The sequence below is a fragment of the Sinohyriopsis cumingii genome, chromosome 6 (assembly GCF_028554795.1).
Source record: "Sinohyriopsis cumingii isolate HCF-2022 chromosome 6, ASM2855479v2, whole genome shotgun sequence".
In the NCBI taxonomy this organism is placed as follows: domain Eukaryota; kingdom Metazoa; phylum Mollusca; class Bivalvia; order Unionida; family Unionidae; genus Sinohyriopsis; species Sinohyriopsis cumingii.
The window spans coordinates 125,228,288-125,247,260 of NC_142966.1; the positions used below are offsets into that span (position 1 = coordinate 125,228,288).

General features: G+C 35.4%; 2 protein-coding genes across 3 annotated transcripts in view; one reads left to right on the forward strand and one right to left on the reverse strand.

Moving 5' to 3' along the window:
• Positions 1 to 18,973, forward strand: part of LOC149797894 (arginine--tRNA ligase, cytoplasmic-like) — a 207,604-nt gene that overhangs the window by 93,510 nt on the left and 95,121 nt on the right. The window lies entirely within an intron of this gene.
• LOC149797895 (uncharacterized) overlaps positions 1 to 18,973 on the reverse strand; it is a 42,649-nt gene that overhangs the window by 21,988 nt on the left and 1,688 nt on the right. The window contains exon 1 of one of the 2 annotated variants that reach the window (XM_089962927.1): positions 10,378 to 10,719. The exons of the other annotated variant lie outside the window; for it this stretch is intronic. The gene's annotated coding sequence lies outside the window, so the exon portion shown is untranslated. Of the gene's footprint in view, positions 1 to 10,377; positions 10,720 to 18,973 lie in introns of those variants that run through there. 2 annotated transcript variants of the gene reach the window in all.

The window sequence follows — 18,973 nt, forward strand, 5'->3', positions numbered from 1 at the left end:
GAAAAGTTAAAGTTAATCAGGAACATTTAAAAGTAAGGTATATTTAGCAAAATGACACGAGAAAGGGTAATCTCTGTCTCTCTCTCTCTCCAGATATGCTTGGTTAATTCCATCTTGGATATGCATGTTGTCAGTTTGACTATGTCTTTTGAGTGCGTTAATTGTCTTAGACTATTGAATGACATTGTTGTAATTTGACAGCCTTCTATCAAGTAAAGAGCAGACCCACAATTTTATAAATGAGATGGACAGAAAGTGGGTTAGTATCAAATATTGATAAATGCTCTGACTTTTTGTGGTTGCTGAGATCATTAATGGTAGTTGATTTTCCTTCCCAGATTCCAGCTGACAGGATCTATCAACAGATCATTTATGAAAAATGGATGTGGCAGTTGGTCCACACCAATAATGCTGCTAGTTGTTCATAATCACCATTGTGGTGCCCATTGCAGTATTTGGTTTCAAGTTTAGTTGGATTGCAAATACCCCCGCCCCAGTTAATTACATTTTTCTTTCGTCATTATGATTTAGAGCAATCTGACTGGCCAGTACTATTTTAATTTTTGGTGTTCACATCTGTATCAACCCAATTTTCTTTAAAGCCAAACCCATCTGCACTATTTTTCTGTACATCATACTCATTGCCCAACAAGAAATACTCAAATACTCAATACACCTAAATTGAGCATAGTAGAGAGATTTGAGTATTTTTATCAAGCCTGTTGCCAAATTGAGCTATAATTTGTTGCTGGTTTTTAAAATAAAAATGCTGTTTGAGTTGTTTTCAAAACTTCTTTATAACATTTTTTGGATTATGGAAGTTGAAATTTTGATCTGTGGCACATGTAAGTAATGTGCATGGTACAGTTACAATTACAGCACAACCCAATTTATAAAGGATCCCAAAAAATGTTGGCAACAAAATTTTAAAAGCATAAAATCAATAAATAAAAGAACCACTAGATGAGAATAGGAAGGTGGGAAGGATAATAGAATATTCAGGCTGTCCACATGGATGATCTGAACAGGTTAGGATTTAGAAGTCTTTCTTTTAGAGGATCCTAAACATCAATTTTAAATAGGACTGATGATGTATGACACTAATTGATAAAAGATCGACATATGATAATCATCATTTTATACTTATCCATCTGAAAATGAAAATAGTTAACACAAAAGTACAAAAATATCTGCATTCATTACTGTGCCACAGACAATGAAAATCAGCATTTTTATTTTTGTCCATAATGATCGTTGTCCTAGAAAAAGGGCCTCTGGGTCAAGTTTATTGGACCCTTTTCACTTTCAAGGAACATCACCTATTTATTATGTGGTGGGGGAGTTTGGAATTTTTAATTTAGCTTTAACAGTTTTAATCATGTTGCTACAATGTTTGCAGTGTGGCAGTTTATTGTGATTTCTAACACTGGGGCTTCATGCCACAGACATGTAGCATCATGTCCCACCCGATCATGTTATCTTGACACCAGGCAACTAGTCCTAACACTAACCTCTTAATGCTGAGCACCAAGTGAAATAACTGCAAGTACCATTTTTTAAAGTCTTTGCTGTGACTTGGCTGGGGATTGAACTTGTTATCTCACCCATCCAACACAAACACTGTACCTATTTAGGCAGTCTTACCAATTTATTTGATCATTTTCCTGTTCCTTTCTTTTCTACACTGAACACAAACAAAAAATTGACTTGAGTTTGTATAAATTTTAACAGTGCAATAATAATTGTACTTATCTTTTGTTCTAAATTGTTGCTTAATTGTTATCACAATTTCTTCAAACAGTATGGATGCTGGTGCATCAGAATTGAAATAATAATGCCTTCAAATACAATAGTTTTGTCATGTATATTTTCTTTTAGATTGCAGGACACTGTTGTTCACAAACTGAGATCATGTTTGTCTATTTGGTAATTTTCAAGCCAACTTTTTCATTTTTGATAGAAGACATTTGATTTTTCCAGTTTTTGGTGCACTCTTTGTAGTTGATTGACTGACAGTATTGAAGGATGTCCCAAATATCTATGGTATCAATTTAATTCAAGTTAAATGATTACATTTATACTACTGGCATTTATATCAAATCGTCAGTCATCATAACCTTCAGTGACTTTCATATTCAGTCATGTGGTATTTGTATTCAGTCTTGTGGTAAAAAAGCCAATTCGTTTTGGGATTAAAAGGTCAGAGGTCAAGGTTACTGTGGCTGAAAGAAGACATGGTTTCCACATAATGACACTAGTTCTACTTCATATAACTGGACCAAGCCTTTCGTATGACTTGACTTGAGGTAAGGATGAAGCCTCAATGTGAAATTGCCCATTCTGATTATGAACTAATCATGAAATTTCTGTTTTTCTGTTATGGCCTGTTTTGGTCAAAAATGAGGGATTTTACATTTGTGTTTTTTTGTGGTATTTCTATAAGCTGTGTTGGCCTGGTTGTTAGCATGCCAGACTTGAGACTGAATGGTAGCAGGTTCAGATCCAGCCCAGATTGGCTACAATGGTTTGTCTTTGGGACATGCACATTCCTCAGTTTGCTTTAGCACTAAATAACCTACCTGTGCTGCTGTGTTTTACACACCAAAGCAACAACAATAAAGATTTTTCACAGAATTAATCTTGGTTTAAAAATGATGGATGGACAACCACCCAAACCCATCTGGGTTTAGGACTACATGGAACTACCGGACCTGGCAAGGTTTTAAGAAAAATTTGATCTTGCCAGCCCCACCCCCCAAGCAGTAAAACAAACAAAACAAATTATAAAAAACCCACTGTTTCATGGTTGAAAAATTGGGAGTGAGAGAGGTGGTGTGAAAACCTCAAAAAATGTGAGTGGAGGACCCGTAACATGGCAAAATTTCCCTACCCATCCATCCCTAATGAAAAGAGACTTTGGATCTTGGTAAGTACTACACAGTCAGCATCCCAAATGTAAATACCATAACTCATACTCATACTGAGTAAATTTTGTTTTAACTGTTTATCCTAAAGCCATCAAACTAGTATGAAGTGTCTTTTATTATCACACCCATACAAGAACGAAAGTTACTGTGACCAGCAGTTAATGTTGTTGTTGTGGTGGTGGGGTTTAATGGCATTTTTCAGCACCGACCCAAGATAAGCTACTGGCAAGCTTTCTCACATACCCACATTGACCGAATCCGAGACTTGAACCCACGCAGACAGAGGTGAGATGGCAGTGATCCTTAACAGAGAGTGCTTTAGACCACTCGGCCACTTGGGGCCACAGTTAATGTAGTTATTGTGCCCAGTAGTTAATGTGCCTTGCATTTCACATTTTACTGGCTTAGGTTGTTTTTTTTTTTTTTGTGTTCAGCCAATGACCATATTGGTTATTTGCAAGATGTGCTTATAATGCCCTATGTGGAGGCATGAAATTTGGCAAAGGAAGAGCACTCCTTCAACAGTAGATCGCTATGTCCCAGTTCTTATAATGGATTGAGCTGAATTAAGGCTTGTAAATTTCACTGAATTGTGACCTTCATTCAATCATTTACTGGCTTTAGTTAAATTTCTGCATTTAGCTCATGATCACATGCAGTTTGGGGATGTTGTATGCATGCTATCTTACTAGAATGATGAAACTCGGTGAGTGGATGCATTTTTATAAGCAATTTACCTGTACTATACTGCTCAGGTATTAGATATAAAAAAAATCCCCATGACTGAAAGAAAAAAAATGGGGGTGGTCCCCCAAATCCCCTGCCTACTTTTGGCAACTCACCTTCCAGATTTAAATCTAATGGAAGGCCCTGCAAAAGTGAGATGAGACTAAAAGACAGATGCCAACAAGTACGCAGTGGTAGAAACAAGGAACAAGAGATGGAGAGAGAAAATACTATTTGAATACCCAACTGGGAAAAATAACCCAGCAAACAAAAATAATAAATTTCCAATTACAAAATCTAATTTAATCATTGAACAAGTGATCATGTGCGCAGCCAAATAATGACAGAATGGAAGTTGCTGCATGTCAGAGTACTAAACTACAATGGAAGCTGCATGACAATATTGCACAGCAAGCTGTTGTAATTGTAAACTGTTGCAGTGAACCCTATAGGCTGTTACAGATTTTTTTTCAGTGTTGAATGCAATTGCCTTAAATATATAGCATATTGGAGCTTATAAAAAGTTAAAAATACTTGGTATTGCATCAGAGTGTATCAGAATGAAATGTTTGTGACCAGTATTGAATCATATGAACTGAAATATTCAGGATGTTCATTCAAGGGTTGCATACAAGGGGAGTTCTGACACATTTTGACTTGTAACCCATGCGTATACATTGACATATTTTTTTCATAATAAGTGTATTTTGATTGTCCAGACATGGCAGGGGACATGGATTTTATTTTGATAATATTATTAAAAGAATAAATTATAATAGTGTGAGGAACAAATTTTAACTGCAGAAGACAATCCATTTGTATTCAATGAAAGGCCTGGAACATTGGTATATGTAGAATCAGCTTCTGGAAGACACTGAATTATCCTATTCCATGCATTTGTTCAAAGGGGAAGATTTAAGAATTGTTTTTCAGCATTTGATTTTAAGAATGGGTGGTTCATTTTCCTTAAATGGCAAAGCATGTCTTCTTTTCTTTTTACTTAATATGTCCTTGTTATATGCCCATCTGAAATCAACACATTATGTTCCATTGTTGTATGTCCATCATTTTATTCATTTGTTTTCTTTGGCCCTTAATTTTGTAATATTTGGATAGATTTTCATGAAACTGCCCATTGACTAGAACCCTGATAATTGGGGTCTACAAAATATGTTATGTACCTTATCATGATATAGCTGAAAAAGGTACATACCCACCTCCGAATTGGGGGGGGGGGGATAGAAGTGGGTACAATATTATGGACTTCATTGAGGCAGCTATCAACTTGTTTTATACTAATAAAGAAGTACTTGAACAACTGTAATATATTTAGTATCCATGATACTAATTCCATCAAAAATGTGCATAAAGAAGCACAATTTCTACAGTTTAAAAATATCACTGGGTCCATTATGGTCTGTTTAATTTCTTGCTAAAACATTCACACAAACTTATGAAATATATTGAATAGACAGTGTGTCAACCCATCTTAGCCATGCAGGCCCCCTTCTATAGAGTCAGGGCCTTGGAAAAGGGAAATGTTATTCTGTGACTGTTGACTTGTATCCTTATATGGATTGTAACTGTTGAATGACCAAAAATATCGTGATGACTCAACTGAACAATTTAAGAATTTAAGTATCCTGTACAGACTGTGTGTCGAGTACGATAGGCACATCCCTCTCAAAGTCAAAGTCACTGCAAGTGAAAAATGTTTTTGTTATTTCTGTCCTTATCTGGAATATAATTTTTGAAAAACTTAAGATGTCACACCACAGGAAAATGTAATTCTGTGAATGGTTTTTATGAAACTTTAGCTAACTGTGTATCATGAATAAACAGGGTCCACCATACCACAGCCACACTGTTGTCATCAGGGTCAAGGTCATGGTGTATGATTGTAATCCAGTGTATGATTGTAATCCAGTGTATGATTGTAATCCAGTTACTTTAATCCTTGTAAATTTTAAATCAGTGAAGATATTGTAGTGAAAATTTATCTTGACTTGGCTGTTTTTTGTGTGTTGCTTTATCATACAGGGGTCAAATCCTCAACTGGTAGGTCAAGGTTATTAATAGTATAAAGGTCATGAGATGTGGATCTCATGTGTCATTTTGGGCACTTGTTTTAACTGGAAAATGTGGTTTTGACTACCTATCCTGATGTTTAAGATAAGCTTTAGAAATTACTTACACTAGCTGTATTTCCTCATAAGATTAACTAACAATGTGGTACATAGGGTCATAATGTTGATCAGATCATCAAGTTTGTGAATAAAAAATGCTGTAATGAAATATTGAAATAAGAGATGGAAAATTGCCCCTGTGTGTAAACAGTGTTCCATAAAAGTATAGAATCTTGTCAGATAGTGTCAACAAACTAGATGAATGGGGTGTAGTACTACAGCTTTAATGATTGTATTTTAACATGGACTCCTGCAAGATACCACCTCGGGGAGTTGAATTCTTCACTGTTAAACACACTGCCCCAAAGCAGACTTAGTTTGTGTTAAAAACCGCAGCAGTACATGTTGATTGTTTTGTTAAGACTGCTATTTCACTTTGGGTCTAAGCTGCTAAAGAAGTAAGAATAATGTTTAAAATGGAAACAGTGTGTGAGAATAACATGTATCATCCAACAATAAATAACTTCCAGATTACTGATGTAAACTTTTATGCCATGTTGAAATTTGTTCAAATACATTTGTTTGCTGGGTCAAACACAGTTCTTTGAAAACTTTCTTTTTAGAACCCACAAAGTGACTTGGGCAAGAGTAAAATATAAAAAAAAATATAACTGAGTCATAATCCCTGAAGAGATTTACAACAAATATAATCTCCGTTTTCTTGTACCTCTTTGAAATTTCAAAGAATCTGATTTGTTAATGAGATAGTAGTTAATACTTGAAAGTGTTACTTATTAATAGTTGAAAGCATTTTTGAAATAATACTCTATGTACATTTTAATTAGTTCTGGATTCTACATGTGCATATTAGTGTCCTTACCCCATGCTATACATTAGATTGATTATTCTTGTACCTTCACTTCAGACCACTCCAGTGGCCTTAAAAGTGGTTGGAGCATCTGCCTCAGATGCAGGAGGTCATGGGTTCGATCCCTGGCTGAATCATACCAAAGACTTACAAAATTGGTACAAACAGCTGCCTCGCTTGGCGCTCAGCATTAAGAAGTTAGTGTCAGCCAGGTGTCAGGATAATGTGACTGGGTGGGACATCATGCTACAAGTCTGTGGAATGATGCCTCAGTGCTAGACATCACTTTAAACTGCCATACTGCAGACATCGTAGCGATATGACTGAAAAATTGTTAATGCTACGTGTTTTTCGGACATGTAAAATGTTATGCTCAAGAATTTAAAAAAGTCAATACAAATACAGTCATGTGGGTGCCATACAAGTTTGACCTTTACAGTTCAGCTTAATAGGGATTTTATTTTGGAGGGAAAATGACATCAGCATAAGTTGTGTTTTAAATGTCTGCAGTGGACCATATGAGCAGCTGTAATGTACATACCGGTACATGAAAACAAGTTACATTTAAAATATAAAATTATTATGTCTAATCAAAGTTTAGTGAACACTTCAAGTACAAAAAAGAATAACTTATTTGTTTCTTTTTTTTCTTCTGGGAATTATTCTAGATAAGATTTATGAAATGGTATAAGAGGTGTTTGTTTGGCATCGTGGAATAACTTGTATACTTTTCAGTTTATTTGTATATGCGATACTGTCATGATTAATAACACATCAAGGCAAGTATCATGATAAGTTTTGCAATGCAAAATGTCTGGTGATGCCCAGCTGTATTCAGCACTTATGTTTGTAAATGCAATCAATAATTTGACAATATAATCACCATCATTCAGCCAATGAAAAACTCCTGTATGACTGATGCAAGTAAACAACAGTGTCTGATTTTATCTGTTTTGGTTTTCATCTTTGGTAGTATGTACATTAAAAAAAACTAGCTTATCACTTTTTTAGCAGCAATCACGTATTGCCAATAACATGTTGCAATATATTCTCATGATTTTCCAAAATTAAGTATGATAATGGAACTTGAGAATTTTAAAGCAAATTAAAGTTTGAGACCCAGTTAAATAAACCAGATGTTTTCACTACTGGAACTGCAGTTTGGTTTGCTTTAGTGATTTAAAACAATGCAAAACAAAGTATAATATTAATGCCAAGGCAGTTGGAATAAAGCGCCTTGACCAAGGTCACACCACTGCGCTCAGTTCAAGCTGATCTTATGGTAGGATTAAAAAGTTATACCATTTCAGTTGCAAGTCTGGCATGCCAACAACTGAACCACCAAAGTTCTGACTCTGTTACTCACCTTGCACATCTTGTAACAAGATGTAGTCCGAATGTTAAAACTGTGGATTCCAATGTTAGTTTGACCTTGTATGCAAATAAGTTATCATGATCATGAAACTGCTTGTCTTCAAAAGTTCTGTTGCCATGCTGAACATCTTGGTTACCATGATTTGTCAATTTTATTTGAAAACAAAGTTAATAGGTCATGGTCTTAAGCCAGTAACCAGTCATGTCGCTCCTCTATTCCGTATAATGAATAATATTTCCTGACAGTAAGTAAGGTTGGTTTATTATAATAAACAAAGTTCATAGTCAAGGTCTAAGTCCAAATCCAGCGATAATACTACTCTGCATAATCATGAATTACATGACAGTAGCCCTTGGTGCAAGCAATCACCAAAATCTCAATAAGTTATCAGAATGTTTAGTTAATAATTCATTTCCATCAAACAGTTGTCCATCCAAGGTGATTGTTTTGCTGTCTGCTGACTTCTGCCTCAGCAGCATTCAGCAGAGTAATGTATTATCAAGAGTGATGTAGGGGACTTAATAATATTATAACTAAATACTTGCAGAAATCAAGAAGTTGGTAATTAATTAAACTTCAAAAGATAAATTTCAGAGAAAAAGGAAAATCCTTTGTGAGCCTTTACTTGGTCTACAGTATGGAGTCACGCATGTCAGTATTTTTCAGGGTAAAATATTGACAATTATCTGTAAAATTTAAACACCAACCTTTCAATTAATTAATTTGGTAATTAATTAATTAGCTTCTTGGTAGTTTGTTAAATCATTTACCTAAACAGTTTCCTTGTACCATCAGTTTAGCTCCACTAAGCATTTTAAAAAATGCAACATTCATGAAGTAACATGATTTTGTCATTAAAAGTCAACAAGTTTCAAGTATTTCATGTCAGATAAGTGAAATCTGTTACTTTGTAAATTGATTGTAGTTGTTGAACAAAGTACATGACACAGGTTTTCTGAATTCCTTAATTTTAGAGAAATTCATATATTCAGTTCATTATCATAATTTTTACTTCAGCAGTTGTTTTTTTTGGAGGGGGGGAGGGTCTAAAATCTGCCACCCAAATTGTAATCAAAATTTGTAGATCTGTCTGTCTGTATGTATATATATATATATATATATATATATATATATACACACATATATATATACACAGTGGAGCCTCGTTAATCTGGACTCCGTTTATCCGGAAACCTCGCTCTCCGGACATAATTACATAATTCAACAGGAACGGAATTCCTAAACGTTAATTTGCTCCGTTAATCAAGAAATCCGCGTTCCAGATCCGGAAATCAAAATCGGGGACCAAAGTGTAAAATTACATTAAAACTTGTCTCGATAATCTGGAAATAATCTGTCCAAAAATAAGAAAATTCGAAAAATCGTATGTGAAAATACAATCAGAAGAATAATACATAAAACACAATAGTGAATCCCTTGAGAATCTATGGCCACTATCAGTAACTAAGTAGCATGACCATATTGTAACCAGCGATTGTATAAACAATATCTGTTTTAGCTAGTTGCAGACGGGGGTGTTAATAATTAAATAAACACACTGGGATCAAATCATCCACGCTTTTTGACATAACATAAGGTAAATAAATTAAAAGTGTCAATAAGCCTCGTTGTTGTTTACCAGTTGTATGTAACAATCACAGTTTATTGTTTGCTGTGCAAATACAGTTGACATTACCATCAACCAAGCCAAGGACAGTATAGCAACATTAATTTTGTATTTTGAGCAGACATCAGCAAATTTCACCAGTGATGACATAAAACACAATAGCGAAGCACTTGACAATCTATGGCCACTATCAGTAATCATTGCAGATAGATCCACCAAAGAATCCAGGCAAACAAAGGTTACAGACTTCTTCAGGAAATTGACATAATAAATGTATGTACAGTACATACATGTACATGAACATAGTGTGATGTGTTCGATGTGTTAATTGTCTAAACTTCTATTTACTGTATATGTACGTACAAGCACATGTTATAATAATGTGAAATAAACACAAATTAATAGATGTATTCATTAATTTATTTCAACCATTATTGAATATACAGTACATTACATTTAAAGCTAGCATATACATGTACATATATACGGTGTGATGATATCCTAAAATAAAAAATGTGCATGATTCAATTATCCAGAAAACTCGTTAATCCGGACATATTCGCTGGGAACGAATGTGTCCAGATTAATGAGGCTCCACTGTGTATATATATATATATATATATATATATATATATATATATATATATATATATATATATATATATATATATATATATATATAGTGAGTAAATGTACTATGGTTTGCACTACCGGTAATTATCACTTACCATGGTAATCATTGGACACAGTCTCCTGTAGATTTAACTTCTCCAGAGATTCTGGGCTGGTAAACCTATTGCCTCCTGAGGTTTAATGCCAATTAACTGGACCTGTTGGCTGTGAATTTTCCCCTCTAAGCTTCACAAGTAAACAGTGATATCCCTGCAGTATCATATCTTTCATGACTTAATAAATTGGCAGTGCCAGATTTGTCAAGTTTTTGTTATGCATGTTGTAGTGCATTGATGTAATAGTGACAGGAACCAAGAGATATGTTGGCTTGGCATGAAACTGCCTCAGAATCAATCCAAAGGTGTAGATTGTTTCATTATTCCATTTATTGCAGAGAGTTTGAGTTTGGTTCATGGTACACTGGTGAATTGATTGGGAGTATGGTACCATAGCTATCCAGATAAAGCATCCATTGGAAGTCATTACCATATGTATTTGAATAATATGTGGATTGTTTTTGTGATCTTTTTGAAAGAGTTCATAGGTGGGAGCAGTGGTTAAGATTTGAAAATGATTCATGGAACAAGATTTTACAAAGAAAAATTATCTGATGCCTTAATTGCTAAGCATGCTATTTTGCAATTACTGTGGGATTTGCCCAATGATGTAAGCCATGAGATTGGAAAGTAATATTAGTAGAGAGAGAAAGAGAGGGAGGGAGGGAGAGAGTATACATTCATGTTAATCCATCAAGAAGTCTGCTTTGATCTGGCGATTTAGGGCAGAACATCATATGAAGGTTATTTAGTGTAGAGGCAATAGAAATAATGTGCCTTGCTCTGGGACACACGATCTTAGTTGACAAAGGTATATCTGATGTTAGGATTTGAACCCACACATCTATTGCATGTGCATCCAGCACACTTACCCCTAAGCCACTGTATTTCCCCTCGAGTCAGCAAGAAATGTCATCTGATTATTGTTCTAATTAGCATTTCCATTGTTCTAATTAGTATTTCCAGGACAGTAATCAGTAGGTCTGCTAATCAAAATTGGCAAGGAACAAACCAATTAGCATAGTTACAGTTGCATAGATATAGAAAGGCAAACTATTCACAACAAATTCCCCACAAAGATAATTTTCTAGTCATTATCCTTTTGCTGTTACATACACAGTGGCTTATCTTTCCATTGCAGTGAGTAATTGAATTGTTTGCCTGTTAGCTATATGTTCATGAGCATACATCACAGCCCATATGCAATGTTTTACCTTCAGCATCCTAAGAACTGAGAACACTGTATTTCCCACACTTAAGATTTGGGGGACACAAAATGTTTAAAGGGACAAAGTAAACTTGTTGTACATAATACACTAAAAGTGCTGAAAAAGGAGATAATGTTGTTTGCTTCAGCAGTTTTGCCATACTATCATTGTTTCCTTGAACACTTACACACAGCAGTAAATATTATGTTCTCCAGTAATTCATGAAAACATTAACATCTTTGAATATCTGGTTAACTTGAAATGAACTGCATCTTGGAATTTTCCGTTCTGGATCTTGTTCTCGCTTAACTTTATAGTTTTATCATTAATTCAGTGTTAAAAATAAATGAAATCTTCTATGCCTTAGATGTGACTTGAACCTTGAAAATACGTACAATAGCAGCCATCAAAGAATTTATATTGCAACTTGGCAGACCATCATGATCCTTGAATGTTTGGATTGCCTGATGCCATGCTTAAAATGGATATTCATGGTCATTGTACACTTTTAGAAATGGATATTCATGGTCATCGTACACTTTTAAAAATGGATATTCATGGTCATTATAGTTTTAAAATGATTATTCATGGTATTGAATTGTTTAAAAATGATTATTCATTGATATTGTACAGTTTAAAAATGAATATGCATGGCCATCATACAGTTTTAAAATGAATATTCATGGCCATTGTACAGTTTAAAAATGAATATGCATGGCCATCGTACAGTTTTAAAATGAATATTCATGGCCATTGTACAGTTTAAAAAATGGATATTCATTGCCATTGTACTGTTTTAAAATATGGGAAACCCGTGTAACACAGTGGTAGAAATGTTTCATTAACACATGCTTGGAATCTTTTGTAGGACATTCTTTACCAAACTGTTGTTCAGGATGGTTTCATTTGAACACTGACTTTCATAATGGCAACAAAGGATAAGCTATTTTAAACTTCTTTAATATGGCCTAGCCAATTTTGATCACACATGGTAGAAATATTAGTATGAGTTCAGATAAAACACTTTCCTGGGTGGCTTTCCAAGTACTGGTGTTGCTTTCTTAGCAAAAGTTGGCAAGCCTGTTTTTGACTTTTCAAAAATAGGAAGAATAAAAAAAAATCACTCATTGTCTGGAAACTAAACAATACCTATAGGAATGTTTGCAGAATTCTTTATCAAACTTGTATTATGATGGCTTCCATAAAAATATTGTGGCTTCCTTAGCAACCAGGTGCAGAACCAGTTTTCAGCTTCTCTAGAATGTTGATCCAGTTTCAGTCAAAATTGGCATGTATGTTTGTGAGTACATGTTCCATCAAAATTTATCTGGGGTGCTCCCTCACCCCAAAATAAAGCCGCTCCAGTGGCCTATTGGTTAGAGCATCTGCCTTGGATGGTCATGGGTTCGATCCCTTGCCGAGTCATACGAAAGACTTACAAAAATGGTACTATGAGCTACCTCGCTTGGCGCTCAACATTAAGAGGTTAGTGCTAGGACTGGTTAGCCTAGTGTCAGGATAATGTGACTGGGTGGCACATCATGCTTCATGTCTGCGGCATGATGCCCCAGTGCTAGACATCACTATAAGCTGTTACACTGCAGACATCGAGGCGATATGACTGAAAAATTGTTAAAGCTGTGTTAAAAATCTAAATCACACACACTCTACCTGTTTCATTATTAGATGAAAATCTTAGAAGTGCAATGGATATTTGATTTCCCTGAAAATTTTCACCTTGTTCAGTGACAGAAAACACACAAAAATGTATCTTTATGAATCCAACGATGGTATGTGTACTTGTTGTACATGTATTTTGGCACAGAACCTGTACATTTGGGACAAAAAATATGCATACTATCTGGGGGACTGCCCTGGTAAGTTAAATAAGAAAAGAATATTTTTTGCACAAGATTGGTTGAAATCCACATACTTTGACCAATGGTCAAGCTCATTGAGACCCATTAGTCAATAATCTATTGATTCAATCATCCCACATGAAGTAAGTGCTTACATTCAGGGCTTTTCAACACATGGTAGATGCAAAAAGTTCTGTTCATGGTACTCTGTTTCCTTTGTAGTTTTACTGGTCATAGACCAGCAGAGTTTTTGGGATTGTCTGTTGTCCATATGGGAGTAGCCTGTCTGTTAGCACAGGTTTGTAATTGCCATTTCTCTGAAACTATTTGGAGGATTGCCGTGAATCTTTATACACACACACACAGGTTAATCAGACCTGCCAACCCTTATGATTTTGCAGTAAGTCTTATGAAAATGACCTTTAAAATACAGACTTACAGAATAAAAGCAAAAGCTACAAAAAAATGATTGTTTCCTAATGATCTGGATAATTGGTTCATCTGCAATTGATTTTGATCCAGGTTTTGTATTAGAATTATGGAATTAATAAGGGAACCAGACTAGCTTTACTGCAGTACCTCAGATGCTTTAAACTGCAATTATTTATTTCAAGCAAAGCGTCTGAATAAAAACTGTTGATTTTATATTTAAAAAATTAAAAATGGCGTCCAGCAAGCGATGCATGTTGAAGATGAAAGGGAAAATAAGCCTCTTAAAATGTGTTAATAATCAACACAGAAGAATATTTAGATTCTGTTGAATAAAAGCAGGAAGGGACACAATTACCGCTATTGGACATTACGTGCCAATTTGAGTGTCTCATGGCGGGAGATGTGATTGCTGTCATGATGTGAAATTGAAAAGTATTCCAAGAAATTACATCAATTTGAGAGATGAGAGATAGCAACAAGCTGTTGAGCTTCATAGGGTTTGGAACTGAAGTTTGTGCAACTCTGCTAGTGGTAAATAAGGTGTACATGTACTTTATGACCTTTTCAATTAAACATATTGTTTACCGGCGCTGCATATTTCGAATACCAAACATTTAAATACATTTTCCAATGTTACAATTATAGTTTATGATATTTTGTTACACCTTACTGAAAACTGGTCAAATTTATGGAAAAAAATTCAACTGCCTTACTGAGTCAGTCTCGTTAGTGTTGGCAGCAGGTCTGGTTCATTCTAGGGTCTAATTGGTACTAAATGAAGTGGTACCTCTTGGATATCCAATGTGGCCATCTTGAAAACCTTGTTGTTGCTCTTCTCTTGAATGGATCGTCATATTAACAATAAAAACTTTTATAATGCCTTAGTGATACTGAATTAAAATGTTTCCTTTTCATTTGTTTTGAATACATTTTACTTAATTGTATATTCTTTTACATTTTTATTTTGTTGTACTTCTCATTTACATCTATTCAAAAGGGTTTTTCTTCCTGTGGTTTTTGTGCCATTCTTTTTTCAAACTTCTACCATGATGTATAGCCACTATGGTGCGGAGATAATGTAAAGTGCTACTTCAAACAAATTTTCCAAAGATGAAAATTGTGCTAATCCTACAGCCAATATGGCAGCCACAGCAGCTGATTTGAAAAACTTTTCATTCAAGAACATCAATGAGAGTTTTAGCATTCAACTGTTAAATTAGTCTTATCTTGAATTCTTGAACATTGTGTTTGGACACTAGAGCATCAGTCCTCTTAGGGACTTTTGTTTTGAGTTTGGTTTGCTGAAAGCATTATTTGAGTGTACATAACAGGCAGTCACCAAACAAAGTTCTTTTTTTGGGTAGAAAGTTACAAAGGTGGTCATAGATTGCAAGAAAGAACTATTGGTAAAGCACACTTAAAATTTCCAGGCTGTTTCTAATTGGGTCCATGGGTAACAGAGTGATCAAAGGTACTCACTTTACAGATCATTGACATCTCACATCTGTCCGCATGGGTTCAAGTCTTGGGTTTGGCCATCATGGGTATGTGAGTAAAGCTTGCCAGTAGGTTCTTATGGGTCAGTGGATCTTCCCTGGGTTCCTCCACCAGAAATATATTGGCCTCCATGTATAGCCTTTCATGAGCTGAAAAATGGCATTAAACCCATTAAAAAAAAAAACTCTAATCGTGGATGATACCACTGGTTGATATATGACTCCACTACTTATTGGATTAACTTGAATAGCTACCATGATTCAATGACTCCAGAGCAAACCTCTTTCCCTTAGCAAAAACACCACTTGACATTGGTGGAGTAATGTTGCATTAATATTATTAGCTGATTCATGTGATTAATTACAATCACAAGCCTGATTGATTCAAACAAAAAAGCTATTAGAAATCAATTTTATGTGACCATTTACTTTAAGGCTTGAAATTGGCTGCTTCCTAATTGGATTCCTTGCAATTTTAATTTGGGACATCAAAGCCAGTTCATCAAAGACAAAAGCCTCCAGTAATTATTTTGGTTCCTTGACCATTTGTCACTTTGATGTTCTTTTATTCCCTTCTACTATAATTCCTGATAGTTGCAGTGTCGTGTCATCTGAAGAAATAAAGCCCATTCCAAAAAGTGTTAATGAAACATCTTGAGATACTCATGTTACTGGAACTGTCAGCAATGCAGCAGAGATTTTCTTTCACAGGAGTATCGTTCTGATTATTGTCAAGCCTATATCAGTCACTTTTCTGGCAGCAGTGCCAATGGCAGTAACAACAGTTTCTAAAGTTTTGGTTTAAGTTTATTATTGCTAGTTTTCGCTAAAATTCTTGACAGGTTTGCATCACACTCTTGCATAAATCATTATAAAGCTGAGACATTTCATTCCACAATATTTTCCCTGTCCACTTTGTAAACATAAATCTTTTTTAAACTTTTACTTTATACATTTATGACAGGAAAATAAGAGGAGCAAATTTCATGGACCTTTTGGTGTACTCTAGCCATTCCAAGGAGACTGACACCTTCTGTAGCTGTATGTCAGGATATGTGCTGTTTTTAACATTTGCAGTTGCTTCATAACTTCTGGATTTTTAATTCAATTACAGTAGTCCCCCTCTTGAACGGCCCCCCTGACCAGCGGCCACCCGCTCCTTACAGCCAGAATCCGTTGGCACCGATGAGTTTGTGTTCAAAAGTACCCCTCGCAAAAGGCCACCTGGCTAACGCGACCAGCGGCCAGCATATTAGTGCAATAATATAAAATTTACCTCTCACAAGCAGCCGCATTTTATTTTAATAAGTATCCAGAACCAGTATTTTATTCATAACGTGTGTTAAGTAATACGATTTATGTTTCCCAATGTCAGGTTTTCGTTATTGAAAGAAGTGTTGACTAAAGTACATGTACCACTAAGGTTAATATTATATCATTTATGCCTCAATAGAAGCCCCATTTATTCCATAAACCCGAGAAAGACTCAAATTTTAATCCATACAAAAGGGTAAGTACATGTAATCCATTTAGCCTTACTGCTGTGTTATAAGATGTCTGCTTTAGTCACTGATAATTGTTAAGGTTACAATTATTGAACAGTAGTAACAGTTGAGAAGTGGCAGTATCGATGTACAATACTTAAGTCAGCGGGAAAATGGTTTGATAGCCTTTATGGCTTCCCTTAATAAGATGTTGAGCTTGTTGACTTTGATAATTAGTGGCTATTACTACTGACAATAATTGTCAAAATTACAAATCCTAACAGCTGCGAGGTCAAATCTGCATGATGTTAATGGTACATATCAAAACTGTTTTGGCTTCTCTCACTTAGTGTAAAAAAATGTATCAAAACAATAGAGTACCAGACTGCTACTAACAAATCACGTGACAAGATCACTTCCTTTATAAACACACGGCAATTTGTTTAGATGCATACAAAATTGTTTTATCAGTATTGTAGTTGGCAACATGAATAACTTACTGCAAAGAGATCAACGTGTCATCGAGGAAAAGACAAATTCTCAGCTTAGAAAGGAAAGTGAAATTAATTCAACTGACCGAGAGGTGGGGGGGTGTCGAAGAACCTTGCAGAAAACTTATGTCGGAAAGACTCAGATAACAATATCTTGAAAGATAAGGAAACAACTCTGCAGAAGTGGGAAGGTGAAATGGATGGAGAAAGGAAGATTGTTTGAACTAGGGTATGTTTGTATCCTGATTTGAATGACAAGAAAAAGCAACAATTTTGTCATTTGAATTGGGATATGACGACTTTACCGCAAGTACGGGTGGTTGCTCAGATTTCAAGTGCGACACAATATTAAGTGTTTTGTCCTTAGTGGAGAATCAGTTGATGTTAATAATGAAGATTGGAACAAAAGACTAAACGATATATGTATGGGATATGACAGCAAGGATATTTTTAAGTGTGACAAGACTGGTTTGGTTTTTAGACTGTTACCAACAAAGTGACAGATGATGTGATTTGTAACATAATTATAAAGACAGTTGTAAAACTATATCAATGGTTATTCATAACATTCTTTTGAAAACGATGAAACAGTTTGTTTTACATTTATTTCACAACATGCATCCGATTTTTCAATGAAAATATTAAATGTTTTAGACTTAAATGTACTTGTGACTTTCTTCATATGTATTTACTATTCGCATTTGTCATCCCCCTCTAGAAAATCTCTCTTTATACATGATTTCTACTAAGAACCTCTATAAACAGCATAGAATATACCCCCCCCCCTTAGAACATTTTGAAGAACAAGAAAAAAATCGAGAAAAAAAAAATCGCAAGAAACACATGGCAAATGCAACAAGAAACCAATGATGTAAAGCAAGCAGGACCGTTCCTGAGCTCTCCTTCCCACTAATGACAGCCAACCATTCAACTGTAAGGGACCTTTTTTGACGCACAGATTGAGGTCAAACTATCAGGGTTCCTTGAATCCATAAAAACCTGGGGGAGGTGGCACCATTCCCTTCCCCAGGAACAACTAGCAGGCTGCGGTGCAGTCAGAAAAAAGTGGCACATGCACAATTGTGCACATGCCACTATAATTAAACTCAACAACAGTAAACCTTTTGAAAGGACACCCTCATTATAAGGCCACTTCCCTGCTGCAATAGGGATGGCCTTATAAAAGGGGGTCTACTGTACTCCCAGATCACTGATTTTTTGCTTCATAACTTGTGGATTTTTAATTCAATTACTCCCAGATCACTGAGGTTTTGCTAAGTTCCCTAGCCAGGTCACTGTTGTTACCTTTTTTGTTCCTAGCATGTGACATGAAATGAAAGTTCCTTGGTATGTTAGTCCAGTTCCTCCCCTTGTTGACAAGTACTATGTCTTGCCTAAGGTGCTATATCCCATGGATTGTCTGGATGTTGCAGTCGCCACAGGATTTAGGCCTTGCTGTTCTTGAATATTTTCTCTCCCTTTTGATTGATTGTATGCTACCTGTATGTGCACTCAAGCCTATCACCTGAAAGACAGTTGTCAGTGGGTAGTCTAGTCTAGTTGCCAGGCAGATTTTTGGACTTGCAGTGCATCAGCATGCTGCATTTACTAGTATCATGGTTGACA